Source organism: Podarcis liolepis (assembly GCF_965112155.1).
Source record: "Podarcis liolepis genome assembly, chromosome: 4".
In the NCBI taxonomy this organism is placed as follows: Eukaryota; Metazoa; Chordata; class Lepidosauria; order Squamata; family Lacertidae; genus Podarcis; species Podarcis liolepis.
In genome coordinates, this window is record NC_139558.1 from 95,041,722 (window position 1) to 95,059,335 (window position 17,614).

At 44.9% G+C, this 17,614-nt stretch overlaps 1 protein-coding gene across 6 annotated transcripts in view; it reads left to right on the forward strand.

Moving 5' to 3' along the window:
- Positions 1 to 17,614, forward strand: part of TENM4 (teneurin transmembrane protein 4) — a 1,515,223-nt gene that overhangs the window by 454,968 nt on the left and 1,042,641 nt on the right. For all 6 annotated transcript variants that reach the window (XM_083499088.1, XM_083499080.1, XM_083499085.1 and 3 more), the window contains exon 3: positions 12,116 to 12,190. The gene's annotated coding sequence lies outside the window, so the exon portion shown is untranslated. The remainder of the gene's footprint in view (positions 1 to 12,115; positions 12,191 to 17,614) is intronic.

Genomic DNA, 17,614 nt, shown 5'->3' on the forward strand with positions numbered 1-17,614 from the left:
TCAGTAAGGCAACTTAGAAAACACAGAGTAATAGGTGAGAGCTAATAGACAGTGCCTGCTTATCTATGCCTTATTGCAATGCTTGTTGTAAGTATTTCTTGTCCATGTGTTGTTTCATTTGTATATTTAATAAAATCACACCATAAAGTGTACAAATTATCTTGGGTTTTTTCCTTCCCCCCTTGCCACCTTCAGTTTTTATGGACCTCTAGGTTTCATACCCCATCAGCATCTGAGCACAGGGGAATCTTGTGGGTTTTGGGGAAAATCAGGGGGTTCCACTTTTGCAGAAAAATTAAACCAAGTCCCTATGCAGGCTGCGTAAAGCCTACATTGGGGGCCAGCAACTGGAGATTCTGGAGCTAAATCTAGCCCTACAAGTGTGTGCTGGGTGCACCGCTTAAGAGCAAGCCTACAGGCAGTCAATGCATACCCTCTCACATTTCTCTGATGAAAATAGAGGCACCCTATTCCATACCTTCCGATATTTCTCTGATGAAAATAGAGAAGTCCCCTCCAACATTTCTCTAGTGAAAATAGGGACATCCTATTCCATACCCTCCAGCATTTCTCCAGTGAAAATAGAGACGTCCCTTCCAACATTTCTCTGGTGAAAATAGGGACATCCTATTCCATGCCCTGGGACGCGGGTGGTGCTGTGAGTTAAAACCACAGAGCCTAGGGCTTGCCGATCAGAAGGTCAGCGGTTCGAATCCCCGCGACAGGGTGAGCTCCCATTGTTCGGTCCCTGCTCCTGCCAACCTAGTAGTTCGAAAGCATGTCAAAGTGCAAGTAGATAAATAGGTACCGCTCCGGGGCGTTTTCTTGCACTGCTCTGGTTCACCAGAAGCGGCTTAGTCATGCTGGCCACATGACCCGGAAGCTGTAAGCCGGCTCCCTCGGCCAATAAAGCGAGATGAGCGCCGCAACCCCAGAGTCGGCCACGACTGGACCTAATGATCAGGGGTCCCTTTACCTTTTATTCCATTCCCTCCAACATTTCTCCAGTGAATATAGAGACGTCCCTTCCAACATTTCTCGAATGAAAATAGAGACATCCTATTCCATACCCAGTTCGACAGTGGAATTTGCTGCCAAGGAGTGTGGTGGAGTCTCCTTCTTTGGAGGTCTTTAAGCAGAGGCTTGACAACCATATGTCAGGAGTGCTCTGATGGTGTTTCCTGCTTGGCAGGGGGTTGGACTCGATGGCCCTTGTGGTCTCTTCCAACTCTATGATTCTATGATTCTATGATTCTATGATTCTATACCCTCCAACATTTCTACAGTGAAAATAGAAACGTGTGGAGGTAGAGGGATGAGAAAAGGAACAGAGCCTGAGATGTAGCAAATCAGAGGGTGGACCAAGGCATGGGATGCCTAGGGGAAAATAGCCATGACAATAATTTAAAACCCCTGGCTCAAAATCAAGCAAAACACCGTACCTGAGATTAAAATACTGGTCAGGCCAAGCAAACTGGGCCCTGCAGGTGGCAACAATGTTTGGGGACATGCCTGATGAGAACTCTGGTGGACTCCCCAAGAGGGTAACAGGCACCGCATCCACTGTCAGCTTACTCTGGTTTCGAGATTAAAGTTATAGGAGGCACAGTCACGGCTAGGAACACCAGGGAAACATCACAGAAAATAGTGAAGAGATGGGATTCTGGGAAGGGAGGGGACAGTTGAGGAGCAGAATAATATGGGGAAAGGTGTCAGACTGTCATGTTTGCCTCAGCAGAGCCTCGGAGTATTAACGGTTGTCACGGTAACAGTTGCGACAGGCCCAGGCACTTAACTTTTCCCCCCTTCTCCCCATTGATAATTACAAACGCGAACAAGCGCTGCCTTGCACTTTACACACCTGCCTGGCTTGTGAGTCTACCTTAATTGGATGTGCCAAGTTTGAGAGAGAGAAAAAACGTAATCTGCCCTTTCAAGGCGTGTGACAGGTAGATAAAGCGGTGTTTAGGCCATTTCCCTGACAGAATTGCCAAGGAAATATCTTCCCCTCGCATTCGATAGCGGAATCTGGGGTTTATCCAAACTTTTAACGCAGCTAATTTTGCAAAGGTTTTGCAGGGTGTGGAAGCCAGACCTGTAGCAAGCTGAATGGAAGAATGACATCTTGCCATCTTCTTCCCTGACCGAGAATGTGGGATCTCCCTGGGGAGTCCAACCATCAGTTTGAAATTTTGACTGGCTGGCAAAAAGAAAAAGCTGCGCGATCCTAGGTCAAACCATTGGTCCTTCCAGCCAAGCATTGTCTACTGCAGATATAAGAAATGTAGGCTACACTGACAAGGTGAACAGTAACTGCTTTTAATTTTTTAAATTTCTGTTACACATCATTTAGTCTGGTGTCCATCTTGGAACCACTCCCAAGGCAAGTACAGTGGTACCTCGGGTTACAGATGCTTCAGGTTACATAGGCTTCAGGTTACAGATTCTTCTAACCCAGAAATAGTACCTCGGGTTAAGAACTTTGCTTCAGGATGAGAACAGAAATTGCAGGGCGGCAGCGTGGCGGCAGTGAGAGGCCCCATTAGCTAAAGTGGTGCTTCAGGTTAAGAACAGTTTCAGGTTAAGAACAGACCTCCAGAACGAATTAAGTTCTTAACCTGAGGTGCCACTGTAATAGTACTGCTCTATTCTGCCTTGGTCAGACCACACTTGGAATACTGTGTCCAATTCTGGGCACCACAATTTATGAAGGATGTTGACAAGCTGGAATGTGAACAGAGAAGTCTGAAAACCAAGCCTTATGAGGAATGGTTGAAGGAGCTGGGGGTGTCTAGCCTAGAAAACAGGAGACTGAGAGAAGATATGATAGCCATCTTCAAATATCTCAAGGGCTGTCACATAGAAGGGGGGGGGAGCTAGTTTTCCCCTGATCTGGAGGGTAGGACTCAAATCAATGGATTCACGCTACAAGAAAGGAGATTCCAGCTAATCATCAGGAAGAACTTTCTGACTTGACAGCGTAACAGTCTCCCTTGGGATGCAATGGACTTTCCTTCCTTGGAGGCAGAGGTTGGAAGGTCATCTGTCATGGATGCTTTAGCTGAGATTCCTGCATTGCAGGGGTTTAGTTGACCCTGGGTTCCAGTTCCAGTTCTACAGTTCCCTGATTCTAACATGGGTCTGAATGATGCTCAGTTCCAACCTTCTTCTCAAGAAAACGCTGTAGCCATTCGGCAGCCAATTGTGATGTTCTCCAGATGTTTTCAGCCACAACTCCCATCATCATCCTTGATCACTGGCCCTCCTGGCTGGAGCAGATGGCATGCTCGCAGCCCACCCAGAGCTAGTCCTTGTGCAGGTCTCAGGCTGAATGCTAATAAAACCTTTCTGTCCTGGCAGGTCAGATCCTTATCTCACTACTCCAACCCCACCATTCTACCCAGACACTGAGGTCCAGCTCCGAGGGCCTTCTGGCAGTTCCCTCATTGCAAGAAGCTAGGTTACAGGGAACCAGGCAGAGGGCCTTCTCGGTAGTGGCGCCCGCCCTGTGGAATGCCCTCCCACCAGATGTCAAAGAGAACAACAACTACCAGACTTTTAGAAGACATCTGAAAGCAGCCCTGTTTCGGGAAGCTTTTAATGTTTGATGTATTACAGTATTTTAATATTCTTTTGGAAGCCGCCCAGAGTGGCTGGGGAAACCCAGCCAGATGGGCGGGGTATAAATAATAAATTATTATTATTATTATTATTATTATTATTATTATTATTATTATTATTATTATTACTCCCACCTCCCACACAGACTGACTTTGACAGGCGGGTGTGACAACCTGCTTGTCAACCATTTGGCACATAACCCAAACATCATGAACCTTCTGCTTGTTTCTTTCTCACAGAGAAGCTTCCAGAAGCTTCCAGAACCCTCTTGAATTAAGTAGAATAGGAAAGTTCTCTACACATCAGATAAATACTTTTTGTACTAAGAAATGCAAACTGACAACTAATTCTTTTTTTTCTTTTTTTTATAAATATTTTTATTCAATTTTCAGGCATAAGGAAGAAAATCACCAACCATATACCAAACATATACAATCCCTTCACCAAACAAGTAACAAATAACAAACAAAAAAAGACATATACTTACACCAACATACAATACAAAAAAGAAAAAAGATAACTATTTATAACTCTTTTTATATGACTAATTGGACTTCCTCACATCTCCCTTCCCTGCGTTCTCTGTAGTAAAACTAAAAACAGCAATTTATTACCTTATTCCAAATCTTATTTTATACCTCTCAAATATTATGTCTCTAGACTTCAAGTAATTCTTCTCAACTAGTTATAACTTAAATTTAAACATAATATTACTTTAAGTTTCAACCTTTTCTTACACATCACTTATTTTCCCATATCTTTCAACTAAATTGCTGGAGCCATGTTTTTTCCAATCATGCAATTTCTTAACATTCATACAGTTTGTACTGTTTTTGTAAATAGTCCTTAAACTTTTTCCAGTCCTCTTCCATTGTTTCTTCTCCCAAATCACGGATTCTGACAACCAATTCATCTTGTGGACATGCTTTTGGGTGTGGGAACATAAAAAGGGCCACACAGGTTCCATTATGGATCTCCTGATATCTCATGTAGGCTGATCATCACCCAAGAGCCAATGAAACTGGGATATTTGGATTTAGGAGAACTCTGTGAGGCTAAACAACCAGCAAACATTTGAAGAACTGGGCTGCAATGTCATCTTCAAATGCAGTTAAGATTTCTTCCATCCAAGAATAGATATGTTGCAATCTATAAAGAATTTTAGGGGCCACGGGTGGCGCTGTGGGTTAAACCACAGAACCTAGGACTTGCTGATCAAAAGGTCGGTGGTTCGAATCCCCGTGACGGGGTGAGCTCCCGATGCTCGGTCCCTGCTCCTGCCAACCTAGCAGTTTGAAAGCACGTCAAAGTGCAAGTAGATAAATAGGTACTGCTCCGGCGGGAAGGTAAACGGTGTTTCTGTGCACTGCTCTGGTTCTCCAGAAGCGGCTTAGTCATGCTGGCCACATGACCCAGAAGCTGTACGCCAGCTCCCTCGGCCACTAAAGCGAGATGACTGCTGCAACCCCAGAGTCGGTCACGACTGGACCTAATGGTCAGGGGTCCCTTTACCTTTACCTTTATAAAGAATTTTAAAAGCCAAGCAGAAAAAAACTGAACTTCGTCTGTTATTTGGAAATTTTTAGAAAATGATGGCAACATAACATGTCTTTTCTCTCTTAAGATGACTATATCTAGCGGGGATTTTCCTTGATACTTTCAATATATATTGTATGATTCTAGCTGATTGATCAATCCATAAAATTAGCATATAAAATAGTATATAGATAAAAACAATCGTTCAGCAGCAGAAAAACAGAAGAAATTGAAATAAAATAAAATCTTCCAAGTTCCATTGTTTGTAAATGATGACTGCATATGCATAAAAACAATCATGGAAAAGAAAGGAAAAAAACAACTATCTTTTTTTTTTAGATGATGTGCACATCTGTTCTGACTTGTAGCAATTGTCTTCTTAGAAAGAACATTCCCTCCCATGTAACAGAAAAGAGCTGCATTTTCTTAGATAGTGCTTCCGATATGCATTGTTTATAGGTACTACTTATACCAAATTAACCTTTAAATCTGCTGCCTAATCAATGCCTGGGCACCTTTTTAGTTTATTAAAAAGTTAATCAATTACACATTGCAAGCCTTAAAAAAACAAAAACTCCCAGGAGTTCAAGGTGGTATATTGTTCTTCCCTTCTCCGTGTTATTCTCCCAGCAATCCAGGCTAGATCACCCAATGAACTTCGTGGCTGAGCAACTAGTACCCATTGATAGGTTTACCCTCAATGAAAGCATCGATTTTGCATACTCCAATCCACCCCCCACGTTTCTTCTATTTTCTGCCTCTCTGGAAAGATCAGGAGTTTGGTCTGATCTTCTTGTGCTCTCTTTATAATTCCACACAAGTGGGAACTGCCACAGAATGTTGCAGAATAGGATGCATTCTGTTCCAGCCAGCTAGTCGTGCCTGTCTCCAGGATACTCCAGTCCATTCCCTGCCCTGCTTTTCCATTTCATTCCTTCCTGCAACAGACACACAGCAATCTCCTGACCACTGGTCATGCTCAGTCCGCAATGATCTGCTTTTATTTCTGCCCCTCTCGTTTGTGGTTCTTTTCTCCTAAGGTTTTTGTATTTCTGCAAAACATGAGTTTACTCTGAACCTGCTAATATCCACCTCTTCTTTCTCAGTAGCCCTCTTTTGGCAAGCCAGCCAACTCAGCACCTGAGTTCACTATCCATATACATGATAGATAATTGATTAGCTGATCAGAATCCAAGTAGCTGTCTAGCCATTCAGGAGAATTTTTTCCTTGAATCACTACCAAATTGCAGTCATCTCTAATTTTTGATGGGGGAATTGCTAGTAGCCCAGTCATGTTCCACTCACAACACAGTCATACATTGCTCAGTTCCTAAAAAATAAAAAGGAAAGGAAAGGAAAGAGGGGAGAAGCTTGCAGTTGTGTGGCATATTAATATTACCAAAAGAAAAATGTACTTGTACCTTTTATAATTTATATAGAATAGGAGAATATTCATTTAACGTAAGGCATAGTTGTGATAAGGGAATTGGAATGACCCAAGGCATCTGTTGTACCAGACCCAGTTATGGAATGTGTGTAGCATTTCTCACAAATATATATATATATATACAGTCATACCTTGGATTACAGATGCTTCGGAATGCACAATTTCGGGTTGTGCACTGTACCAAACCTGGAAGTACCGCCCCAACCTGGCCACAGTGATCCATGCGGCGGTCACCTCCAGGCTTGACTACTGTAATTTGCTCTACACGGGGCTGCCCTTGAAACTGTCCCAGAAACTCCAGCGGGTGCAGAATGCTGCAGCGAGGCTCCTCACGGGGTCCCTGCCATGGGAGCATATTCACCCAGTGCTTTTCCAGCTGCACTGGCTCCTGGTGGAGTACAGGGTCAGATTTAAGATGCTGGTTTTGACCTTTAAAGCCCTTCATGGCCCAGGACCCTCATACCTACGGGACCGCCTCTCCCGGTATGCCCCACAGAGGACCTTAAGGTCCATATATAGCAACACCCTAGAGGTCTCAGGCCCTAAGGAAGTTAGATTAGCTTCAACCAGAGCCAGGGCCTTTTCAACACTGGTGGGACACTCTGTCTCATGAGACTAGGGCCCTGCAGGATCTGATTTCTTTCCTCAGGGCCTGTAAGACAGAGTTGTTCTGCCTGGCCTTTGGCTTAGAATAAGTTTGATTCCCTCCCCCCCTCTTTCTTTTTTCCTTTCTCCTCCTGTAAAGAGGCTGCATCCTAATGTTTTAATATTGTATCTTAATCTTTTAAATTGCATTTTAATCAACTTGTTTTTATTATTGGTTGTTAGCTGCCCTGAGCCCGGTCTTGGCTGGGGAGGGTGGGGTATAAATAAAGAGTTATTTATTTATTATTCCAGGTTTTGGTGCTTGCGCATGTGCAGAAGCGCTGAATCGTGACCCGGGCATGCGCAGACGCGCGGGTTGTGGGTTGCAAATGCTGCAGGTTGCGAACGTGCCTCCCGCACAGATCACGTTCGCAACCCGACCGTCCACTGTATATAAGAATGGGCCGCTGGATCATTCCAGTGGCCCATCTTAGACCAGCATTCTGCTCTCACAGCGGCCAACCAGGTACCTCTGGCAGAGGTTTTCAAGCTTTTTGATTCCATGGCTCCCTTGACCAACTACATTCTTTCTTTGACACCCCTGTGGGGCTCAGGAGCAAAGTAACGTCACCCCTTGCCTGCAGAGCTGGCAGCCTCTCACCCTTTTTTGAACACGCTCCACAAGGGAGCGTTCCCTCAGCCTCCTCTCCTCTCCTTGGGAGTCGTCTGGGCAGCCGCTGCTGCCACCCTGGCCTCTGAGCCACCGCCACCCGTCCCAAAGAGAGGTGCCTCCTCACACTGCCCCACAGGGGCCTGGGAAGAGGATGCCCCCAGCCTTAGTGGCCCAAGGGAGACTGGCCAACGGTGAATGTGAGGCCAGCACTTTACCTTGGGAGGTGGTGGCAGCCAGAAGGCTCCCCTTCAGACCTGCTCCTAGGCAGACCTTGCACACAGCAAGCACAAGAAAGGCCAGGGCCTGCCTGGCATCTATAACCCACTTGTTTGTTTACCCTGAGTCCACCTCAGCTCCTGGCAACCAGCACCCCCTGGCCAGCCCCAGAGGCACCATTCGTCTGGGGAGCTTGCAGTCAGGGCTACTGCAGCAAACAGCTGTGCAAGCCTTTGGGAGGCAGAGACGAGAGAGGGCTTCAGAGGAGGGAGGGAAGGAAAGGGGGACAGAGGCCAATGTTGCTTGCGGCACCCCCAACCATCATTCAAGGCACCCCAGGGTGCCACGGCACACTGGTTGAAAACCACTGGCCTACAGGAAGCCCACAAACAGGACCTGAGAGAAACAGCCCTCTCCCTACTTGTGTTTCCCAGCAAAGGCATATTGCCTCTGACAGCTGAGGTAGCAAACAACACTTGCTGCAGTCAACTAAAGAAGAAGAGTTTGGGCTTGATATCCCGCTTTATCACTACCCGAAGGAGTCTCAAAGCAGCTAACATTCTCCTTTCCCTCCCCCCCCCACAACAAACACTCTGTGAGGTGAGTGGGGCTGAGAGACTTCAGAGAAGTGTGACTGGCCCAAGGTCACCCAGCAGCTGCATGTGGAGGAGCGGAGACGCGAACCCAGTTCACCAGATTACGAGTCCACCGCTCTTAACCACTACACCACACTGGCTCTCAACCACTGCAATCAACCATGCCCTGCCCCCCCCAACTGCTGAGGAAAAATAATTAATGAATAGAAAGAGAACCCACCCAAGTGACGCTGACACAAAACCCCCACACATACATTAAGTAAAAGAATGTAATCTTACCACCCCCTCTCTTCTCCCCCATGTTATATTTATATGCTTTAGTTTAACCAGGCACTGTGAGAAGAAGTTCTTTATCTGTCCTAGATCTTACATCCTTTCACTTTACTGGATGTCCAGAGATCTTGTATTATGGGAAGAGGGAGAAAATTGGGGGGGCACATTTTTGCCTTGCTCCAATGAAGGGGGACGTTGAAGGAAGCCAATTCTCTGAAGCCTGACACAGCAAGATTATCCAATGGACCTTCCACATGCCAAGCACAGGCTCTGCCACTGAGCTTATGACACTTCCCTTAAGATGCCAGAACAAGGGTGGAAAGTGTCGTGAAGTCAGCTAATTGTGTGGCAACTCTACCCAGTAAGGCCAAAGAAAGATGGCGGCTGCAAGACAACTCCCATCCCCTCTGCCAATGGCAGGTTGGAAAGCCAGCCCTGTTACTTGGCCCCCACTCCCGTCCGTACTGGGTAAAATCCCAAAGAACATAGCAAAGGCTGTGAGTGCAACTTATGAGCTTATCGTGGGTCGCATCTCCCTTGTACATTATACAGCAGGCAATCGGCACACCAGCACTAACAATGGCAAAGGAATGACAAACTGTCTGAAAGACTCACCGGCTGCAATTTGCAATGGCGACGTTTGTCACTGTAGTTTTGCAGTTTGTCCTTCACACTTTAGGACACGGGGCTACGGGCCTCCTGTGCGTTGCGTGAGGAGCTAAAGGGAAGATTGCGGAGCGATGGCAGTGAAGAGGACTTGTGGCTGTCAACCAAAGGACTGGGACTTGCCTTCCGACCAAACTACAGTGGTACCTCAGGTTAAGTACTTAATTGGTTCCGGAGGTCCGTTCTTAACCTGAAACTGTTCTTAACCTGAAGCACCACTTCTGCAGAAGATTTTAATTTCAGTCCCCAGCAACTTCAAATATGCTCTGCAGAAGGAGCTGCAATCTCTGGAAAGACTTTAGCACTGATCAAAGCATTTTTAGGAGCGACGGGGGCAGGCACCGAGTCCGAGGCTCTGGAAGGGCGAACGCTTAAGCCTATTACCACCTGATAGAATATCAGCTTTTTTCCCCAAGGCTTATTTGTTTCCCTGTGTCTCTGCAAAGTGACAGGAGAAGGTGATGCCTGCCATTAAAGGGAGACATTAGTTACGATGCTGCCCATAAATACAGCTCCTGCTACAGCAGAAGGGCAGCTAGCAATGTTCCACTTAGCAGGGCATGGTGCTGCATAATCGAGGTGTAACTCCCTCCTTTTTGTCCCACTAGCTATGCTTCCAGCCTAGGTGAGGGTCTCATAGAAGGGCCTCAAGGAGATCTTAGGCATGAAATTTGCTTGCAGCAGCCATCGTAGCAAAGGCATAGCTAAAAACACTTTCTAGCTGCCCTTGAAGTTGACCCAGAAACTCCAGTGGGTGCAGAATGCTGCAGCGAGGCTTCTTATGGGGTTCTCGCCGTGGGATCACATTCATCCAGTGCTTTACCAACTGCACTGGCTCCCAGTGGAGTACAGGGTCAGGTTTAAGGTGCTGGTTTCGAACTTTAAACCCCTATGCGGCCTAGGACCCATGTACCTACGGGATCGCCTCTCCTGGTATGCCCCACAGAGGACCTTAAGGTCCACAGATGACAACATTTTGGAGGTCCCAAGTCGCAAGGTGGTTAGATTGGTCTCAACTAGGGCCGGGGCCTTTTCAGTACTGGCCCCGACTTGGTGGAATGCTCTGTCACAAGAGACTAGGGCCCTGCGGGACTTGACATCTTTCCACAGGGCCTGCAAGACAGAGCTGTTCCGCCTGGCCTTTGGTTTGGACTCAGTCTGATCCTTATGTTTCCCTCCTCTTACGGTTTTGATCTATGGGCTATTATTAAAATGTGGCTGCTTTTTAAATTGTATTTTAACCTGTATTTTAAATTGGTCCCCCCCCCATTATGTTTTTATTGTAATTTTACTGGTGTTAGCCGCCCTGAGTATGGCTTTGGCTCAGGAGGGCGAGGTATACATAAAATATTATTATTATTATTATTAGGAAACAAGTTCCATTGCATTCTGTAATTTTCCATTACATGCAGCAAGTTCTGTTATGTCCAACTTCCCTGTGCCCTAAGATCAGCAGATGTTGCCCTCCGGGTGCACCCTTCTCACTGCGAAACAAAGTGGTACCTTGGTAGTTGAACGCCTTAGCTGTTGAACAAATCAGCTACTGAACATTGCAAACCCGGAAGTGAGTGTTCCGGTTTGTGAATGTTTTTTGGAAGCTGAACATCTGACACGGTTTTCAATTGGCTGCAGGAAGCTCCTGCAGCCAATCGGAAGCTGTGCCTTGGTTGTCAAACCATTTCAGGAGTCGAACCGACTCCCGGAAGGGATTAAACCAAGGTACGACTGTATGTGGTGTAGGGTCCCAGGAAAGGGCCTTTTCAGTGGTGGCCCCTTACATGTGGCTCTCCCTCCCTACTGAGATGTGTCTGGCCCCATCTCTCTACAGTTTTAGGTGGTTAGTTAAGAAACTTGTTTTTCAGCAGCAGGAAACCTGATCACTTATGCAGCTGCTATTGGTTACCTTTATTTAGTGATATGTTGTCTGCTTCTTTAAAAAAGATTGTATTATTTCATGGCTTTCATAGATTTTAATCTGTCAGCTGCAAACAGCTGGGATGGCATACAAATAATCTAAATAAAACTAATTGCTTTAGATTGTATGTTTCTAAATAGTAGGGAGAAGGGTGCTGGCTATGTGGAAACCGAACAGCCTGCCCATATTTTTCACTTTCTAGCAGGGTGCCACATATGATTTTCTCCTCACAGGCTATTTTTCTCCATGTGGAGAGTTTTTCCCCGACAAGGGGAAGTCTTCCAATAATTAATCTCCTATCTGCAGCCTACGGTGGCAGAATCCATAGACAAACTTTAGCGTTTGAATCTGCTGACCGTGTAATCTGTTGGCACCAAGATGCTTGGACCAGGGGAGAAAGAAAGCTTCCAGTAATATATGGAAATGTGCAATTATGAAGACAATAAAATCTTAAAACTTTCCGACATTTTTTTTCCCTTATGAGGAGGAATGAGTCATTTGTCTTGGCATTTTAACTTTAATATTGTGCAAAATGAACTGAATCCTTCGGAATTCTAATAACTGTTTTAATGCTGTTTCATTTCTAGGATGGATACCCTTTATTTCTCTGCAAAACAGTTTCCTCACTTCTGCGTGGATGTTGAAGGAAGGTGCTAATTAAGGTACTGGAATGATTAACTTGCTTTTCTAAAAATGCCACCGTCCTGTGACTTTGTGCTTTTTGAAAGTGTCTCTGCGCTCGGCTTCTCGGAACCCAGGAGATTACCTTGATTTCTCTGCTGAGTGTGTTGTCCGTGCTGAGTCTTGTGATGGTTTCTTGCAAACATTGTGAGAGGTGGTTGTCTTCTATCATAAACCTCCTTTGCAATGATGCAGAGCGAGTGAGATCAGAGGGTGGGGAGCATCTTCCTGGTGGCGGTGGGGCAAGGTCAAGGATGCTTCAGGTTGGTGCTAATATCGCTCCAGGTGACACCTGCAACAGGGGTGGACTTGGGTCTTCCAAATTTCAGTGGCGCCCTGTGAGAGCCCAAAATTGGGGCACTTCTCGCCTTCCATTCTGCACATGCGCTACATCAGAGGTAGGCAACCTAAGGTCCAGGGGGCGGATGTGGACCAATCGCCTTCTAAATCTGGCCCACGGACGGTCCGAGAATCAGTGTGTTTTTACATGAATAGAATGTGTCCTTTTATTTGAAATGCATCTCTGGGTTATGTGTGGGGCTTGTCCTGTGTTTTTACATGAGTAGCATGTGTGCTTTTATTTAGAATGCACCTCTGGGTTGTTTGTGGGGTCTGCCTGGTGTTTTTACATGAGTAGCATGTGTGCTTTTATTTAGAATGCACCTCTGGGTTATTTGCGGGGCATAGGAATTCGTTCATGTTTTTTCCTTCAAAATATAGTCTGGCCCCCCACAAGATCTGAGGGACAGTGGACTGGCCCATGACTGAAAAAGGTTGCTGAGCCCTGCGCTACATAATTGTTGTGGTGTAGTGGTTAAGAGCAGTGGACTCGTAATCTGGTGAACCGGGTTCGCTTCCCCGCTCCTCCACATGCAGCTGCTGTGTGACCTTGGGCTAGTCACACTTCTCTGAAGTCTCTCAGCCCCACTCACCTCACAGAGTGTTTGTTGTGGGGGAGGAAGGGGAAGGAGAATGTTAGCCGCTTTGGGACTCCTTTGGGTAGTGATAAAGCGGGATATCAAATCCCAACTCTCTTCTTCTTGTGGTGCCCTGCTGCACAATCCTTGGCTCAGCCCCAGCGTGAGGGAGCCAGTATGGCTGCCTTAATTTCCCCTCTGCATGCAGTTCCCCGGAAGGGTCATTTTGGGCTGAGAAATTGTACCCCTCCTCTGACTTAGGGGGAACGACTGGAGCTGACCTTTCTTACCATTCCTGAACTTTGCAAAGCGTTTCTCCGCTAATCTGTCCCATTCTCTTTAACAGCTTAGCTTGATCGATGGCCTTTTTGTTCATTTGACAGCCTATTTTACTATTTGCAGTTGTTATTTTAAGCTTTGGTTGGCAGCGGTTTGGGTTGTGCTTTTTGTGCCTATACCAAACATGTGGGTTTTAACGTATTGTTAAAAAATGAAATAAATAAAGCATGCAGCTCCATCACTGGGTGTGCGCTAACAGTGTGCACCAGGAGATAAACATCTGGAAAACCGGTGAGGTGTTTGTTTCCCCCTCATCCCCCCAAACATCTCACTGAGGATACCTAGCTAATGTTGAATTGAAACATTTTATTTTGGATCATTTTCTCTCATTGCTTTTTTAAAAAAAATATTTTATTTGCAAATATAACCAAAAAAAAAGGGAGAAAGATGGGGAGAATAAAAACAGCACCAGCTGGTATTGACAATAAAACCCTAATATAGATGCATAGGTTAATGTAAGCAGTCTCTGGTTGTGGAATGCCGCCCCTAGGGAGGGTTGCCTAGCTCCATCATTACGAACTTTTAGGAGGAATTTGATAACTTTCCTGTTTACTTAGGCACTTGGCTGAAGGATCCTGTTCCTAGCAAACCTGAGATCATTGGATGGGGAAATGTTTTTAACCATAACTGCTTCTGGGTGCTTTTAACGGCAATTCTTTTCCGGCTATTATTGTTATTTTAGAATATTTACTTGCATTGTTTCTGCTTTTAAATTGTGCATCTGTTTGTCCCCCTTGTTCAGGATACAAATTCAACAAATGATAAATAAAATGCATGTCCAGATAGGTTTCGAAATGAGATTGACATATATATATATATATATATATATATATATATATATATATATATATATATGCCATGCATTCAAATGCTAGAAAGGGTTGTGAGATGGTTCAGACTAAGGCATAGTAGATGGGGGATGTTTATCCTTCTAGTCTTGCAATTTCCATCTCTTAGCTGAGAGGTGTTCCCCCCATTTCTGGCTCAAAACATTGTCCATTCTGCTCCTCAGGGGAATGAAAGGGGGAGGGCTACTGATAAATTCTGACACAGACCCCTTTCCAGATCTACGGTCTCCAGGATTCTGTAGGCTTGGCTAATGCATCTCAAGCCTGTTTTAAGTCTCGGATACAGATATGCCTGCAGTGTGACAGCAGTTGTGGCTTTTCTGGCTATGGGTTAGACATGTGGATTTCTAGGACTTGGAGAGATTCAATTTTCACTTTGGCAGCAAGAGGTACAGTTGATTGTTGCTTTTCCTGCTGTTACTTGCTTACAGGATTTTCTTTTTGTCTTCTCACCTCCCAGGCACCATTCAGAACCTCCTTGCATTATTTTTAACAGTTCGAGTATTTATTTAGTCCTTGGTATTGAAAGCTACAAAGTACAACCCATTAAAGATTGCCTTTTCTCATTGGATGCCAGCCAGCATTGGACTTTGCATTCATCTATCTATCTATCTGTGACGCGGGTGGCACTCTGGTCTAAACCACAGAGCCTAGGGCAGCCTTTCTCAACCTTTGGGTCCCACAGATGTTATTGAACTACAACTCCCATCACCCCTAGCTAGTAAGGCCAGAGCTCAGCGATGATGGGAGTTGTGGTCCAACAACATCTGAGGACCCACAGGTTGAGAACAGCTGGCTTGTTTAAAGGGATTTATATATCACTTAATCATCAAAAACGTCTAGACATCAATGTTGCCTATAAACCAAGCTATTAAAAGCAAGTTAAGTCTAATTTTCTCCCCAAAATAAAACCAACCACACACACACACATTATAAAATAAGATTACATATTAAAATACCTGTCAGATTTATCTGGGTGGGCTTCCTCAAAGAAACAGTTTTTAGCAGGCACCAAAAACTATGCAGAAAAAGGGGATGGGCAGGGAGTTCCAAAGTGCAGGTTTCATTCTACTTACTGTTTTCTCATGGAACTTTGAAGTGTCAGGCATAGCCCTATTGGCTTTAGCCCAAACGTAGCAGAGTTTTCCTGCACAGCGAAGAAGCTAGTTGAGGTGGTAATGACTAGTCAGCTAGACTCAGAATAACTATTTACAGGATTTATTAAAAGGAAAAATAAAACCAGCAGAGTTTCTACATACAAATAAAAGCAAAATAAATCCTCTCTTTCTCTCTCTCAAAACCATACACAGCACTTCTAACTCCTAACACACCTCACACCAAACTGAGCTAACAATCCCTTGATAACAGAGTTGAGTGCTGGTCGTTAACCAATCAGAGTGAGTAGTTTCTAGGTCAAGCAGACCTGGGCTTTCTGCCAAGAGTAAATTGACACCAGCTTGAGTTAATTGGTGAAGCTAGAATCTGCAAGTTTCCCACGAGAACCAATTAACAGAAACTGAACACCCCCTCACAGATTCTGCTGAACAATTAACACCAAATACACCTATGTAGGAGATTATTTTTCCAGCAAACCTAAACCCTTGCACATTCGCTTGTTCTTTACCTTTGCCAATGGTTTAGTTAACACATCTGCTACATTTTCTTCACTTGACACATAAGTACAGGTGATTACATTGTCTTGTACACAGCAACGTACATTTTGGTATTTTACAGAGATATGTTTGGAATGCGATTTGAAACCCTCTGTTTTACTTAAGGTTATACAAGCTTGATTATCAATGTAAACTCGTACTGCTTCTCCACAATTTACATTTAAATCTGTTAACAAATGCTTGAAATAAATCGCCTCGTTGCACAATTCACTCAATGCGGCGTACTCTGATTCCGTTGATGACACACTTACAACGTCTTGCTTGCGTGACCGCCAGCTGATTAAAGCTCCACCGACCATTATGACTAGTCCTGTGACAGATTTTCTATCTGGCAAATTTCCCCAGTCACTATCACAGTAGCAACTCAACATTTCATCCTCGGAAGAATTTAATTGTACCATATAGCCAATTGTCTGTTTGAGATACTTCAGAACTTGTTTTACCCCTTTCCAGGCATTTAGTGTGGGTTTTGAGACCAATCTACTTAATATGCCTACTGCGTAGCTAATATCAGGTCTGGACCACTGTGCTATATACAATAAACTTCCAATTACAGAGTGATATACATCAGGATGTTCAAATTCAGGACTCTCATCTATATGAAGTGTTTTTATGAAACCTGGATCCATAGGCACCGCTGCCCCTTTGCAATCCTGCATCCTGTATGTAGTCAGTAGTTGTTTAACTTTGTTCTGCTGACTAATTAGGCAGCTGCCATCTTGGGCCCAGCACACTTCCAACCCTAGATATGTCCTAACCGGGCCTAAGTCTTTTGTACACCCACGTGCAGCCTACAATCTTTGCCCCCTCAGGCGCTGCTACTGGTGTAAAAACCTTGTGCTCATTCAGAGAGGACATCTCTTCCTCCATTGCCTGTTTCCAGAGCTCTGCCTCCTCTTTTGGTAACTTTAACACCTCCTGAAAACTCTTGGGTTCTGCAATTACACTAAACACATTTGCAGTATCTGGGGAAAAACGCACCGGAGGCACTCCTTTGTTTTGTCTTTTAGATCTTCTGGGAGAAAATTTTTCTTCTGACCCACTTTCCTCCTCAGAACTACGACCTCTCTTTTGTTGCTTAGCAACTGGTCTTTGGCTAACTCCACTTTCTTGAGAGCTCTTATCTGAACTTTCCTCCCCCTCAGACTCTGATTCTCTGTGTTTACCTTCAGAGTCATGAAGCTCCTGGGAAGGTTCAAACCAAACCTCAGTATTGGCATGTAGTCTCTCCCAGCCACTGTGTTCACAAAAACTGGCATTCCTGGAGATCACAATGCCATTTGTCCCTTCAGCAAAACGGAAACCTTTTCCCAGCTCCTGGTAACCCACAAACACTAACTGTTTGGTCTTAGGATCTCCCTTCTTTCTCATTTGTTTTGGAATTAATACCCAGGCTTTTGATCCAAACACATGCAAATGGTCAATTTTAGGTTTTTTCTGAAACAATCTAAAGTACGGGGTTGTACCTATTGTTTGATGAAAGAGCCTGTTTTGGAGATAACACGCGGTGAGCATGCTCTCCCCCCAATAAGACATGGGTAAATCAGCATCATCAAGCATGGCAAACATCATACCTTGTAAAGATCTGTTTTTTCGCTCTGCAACGCCATTCTCCTCTGGGGAAAAAA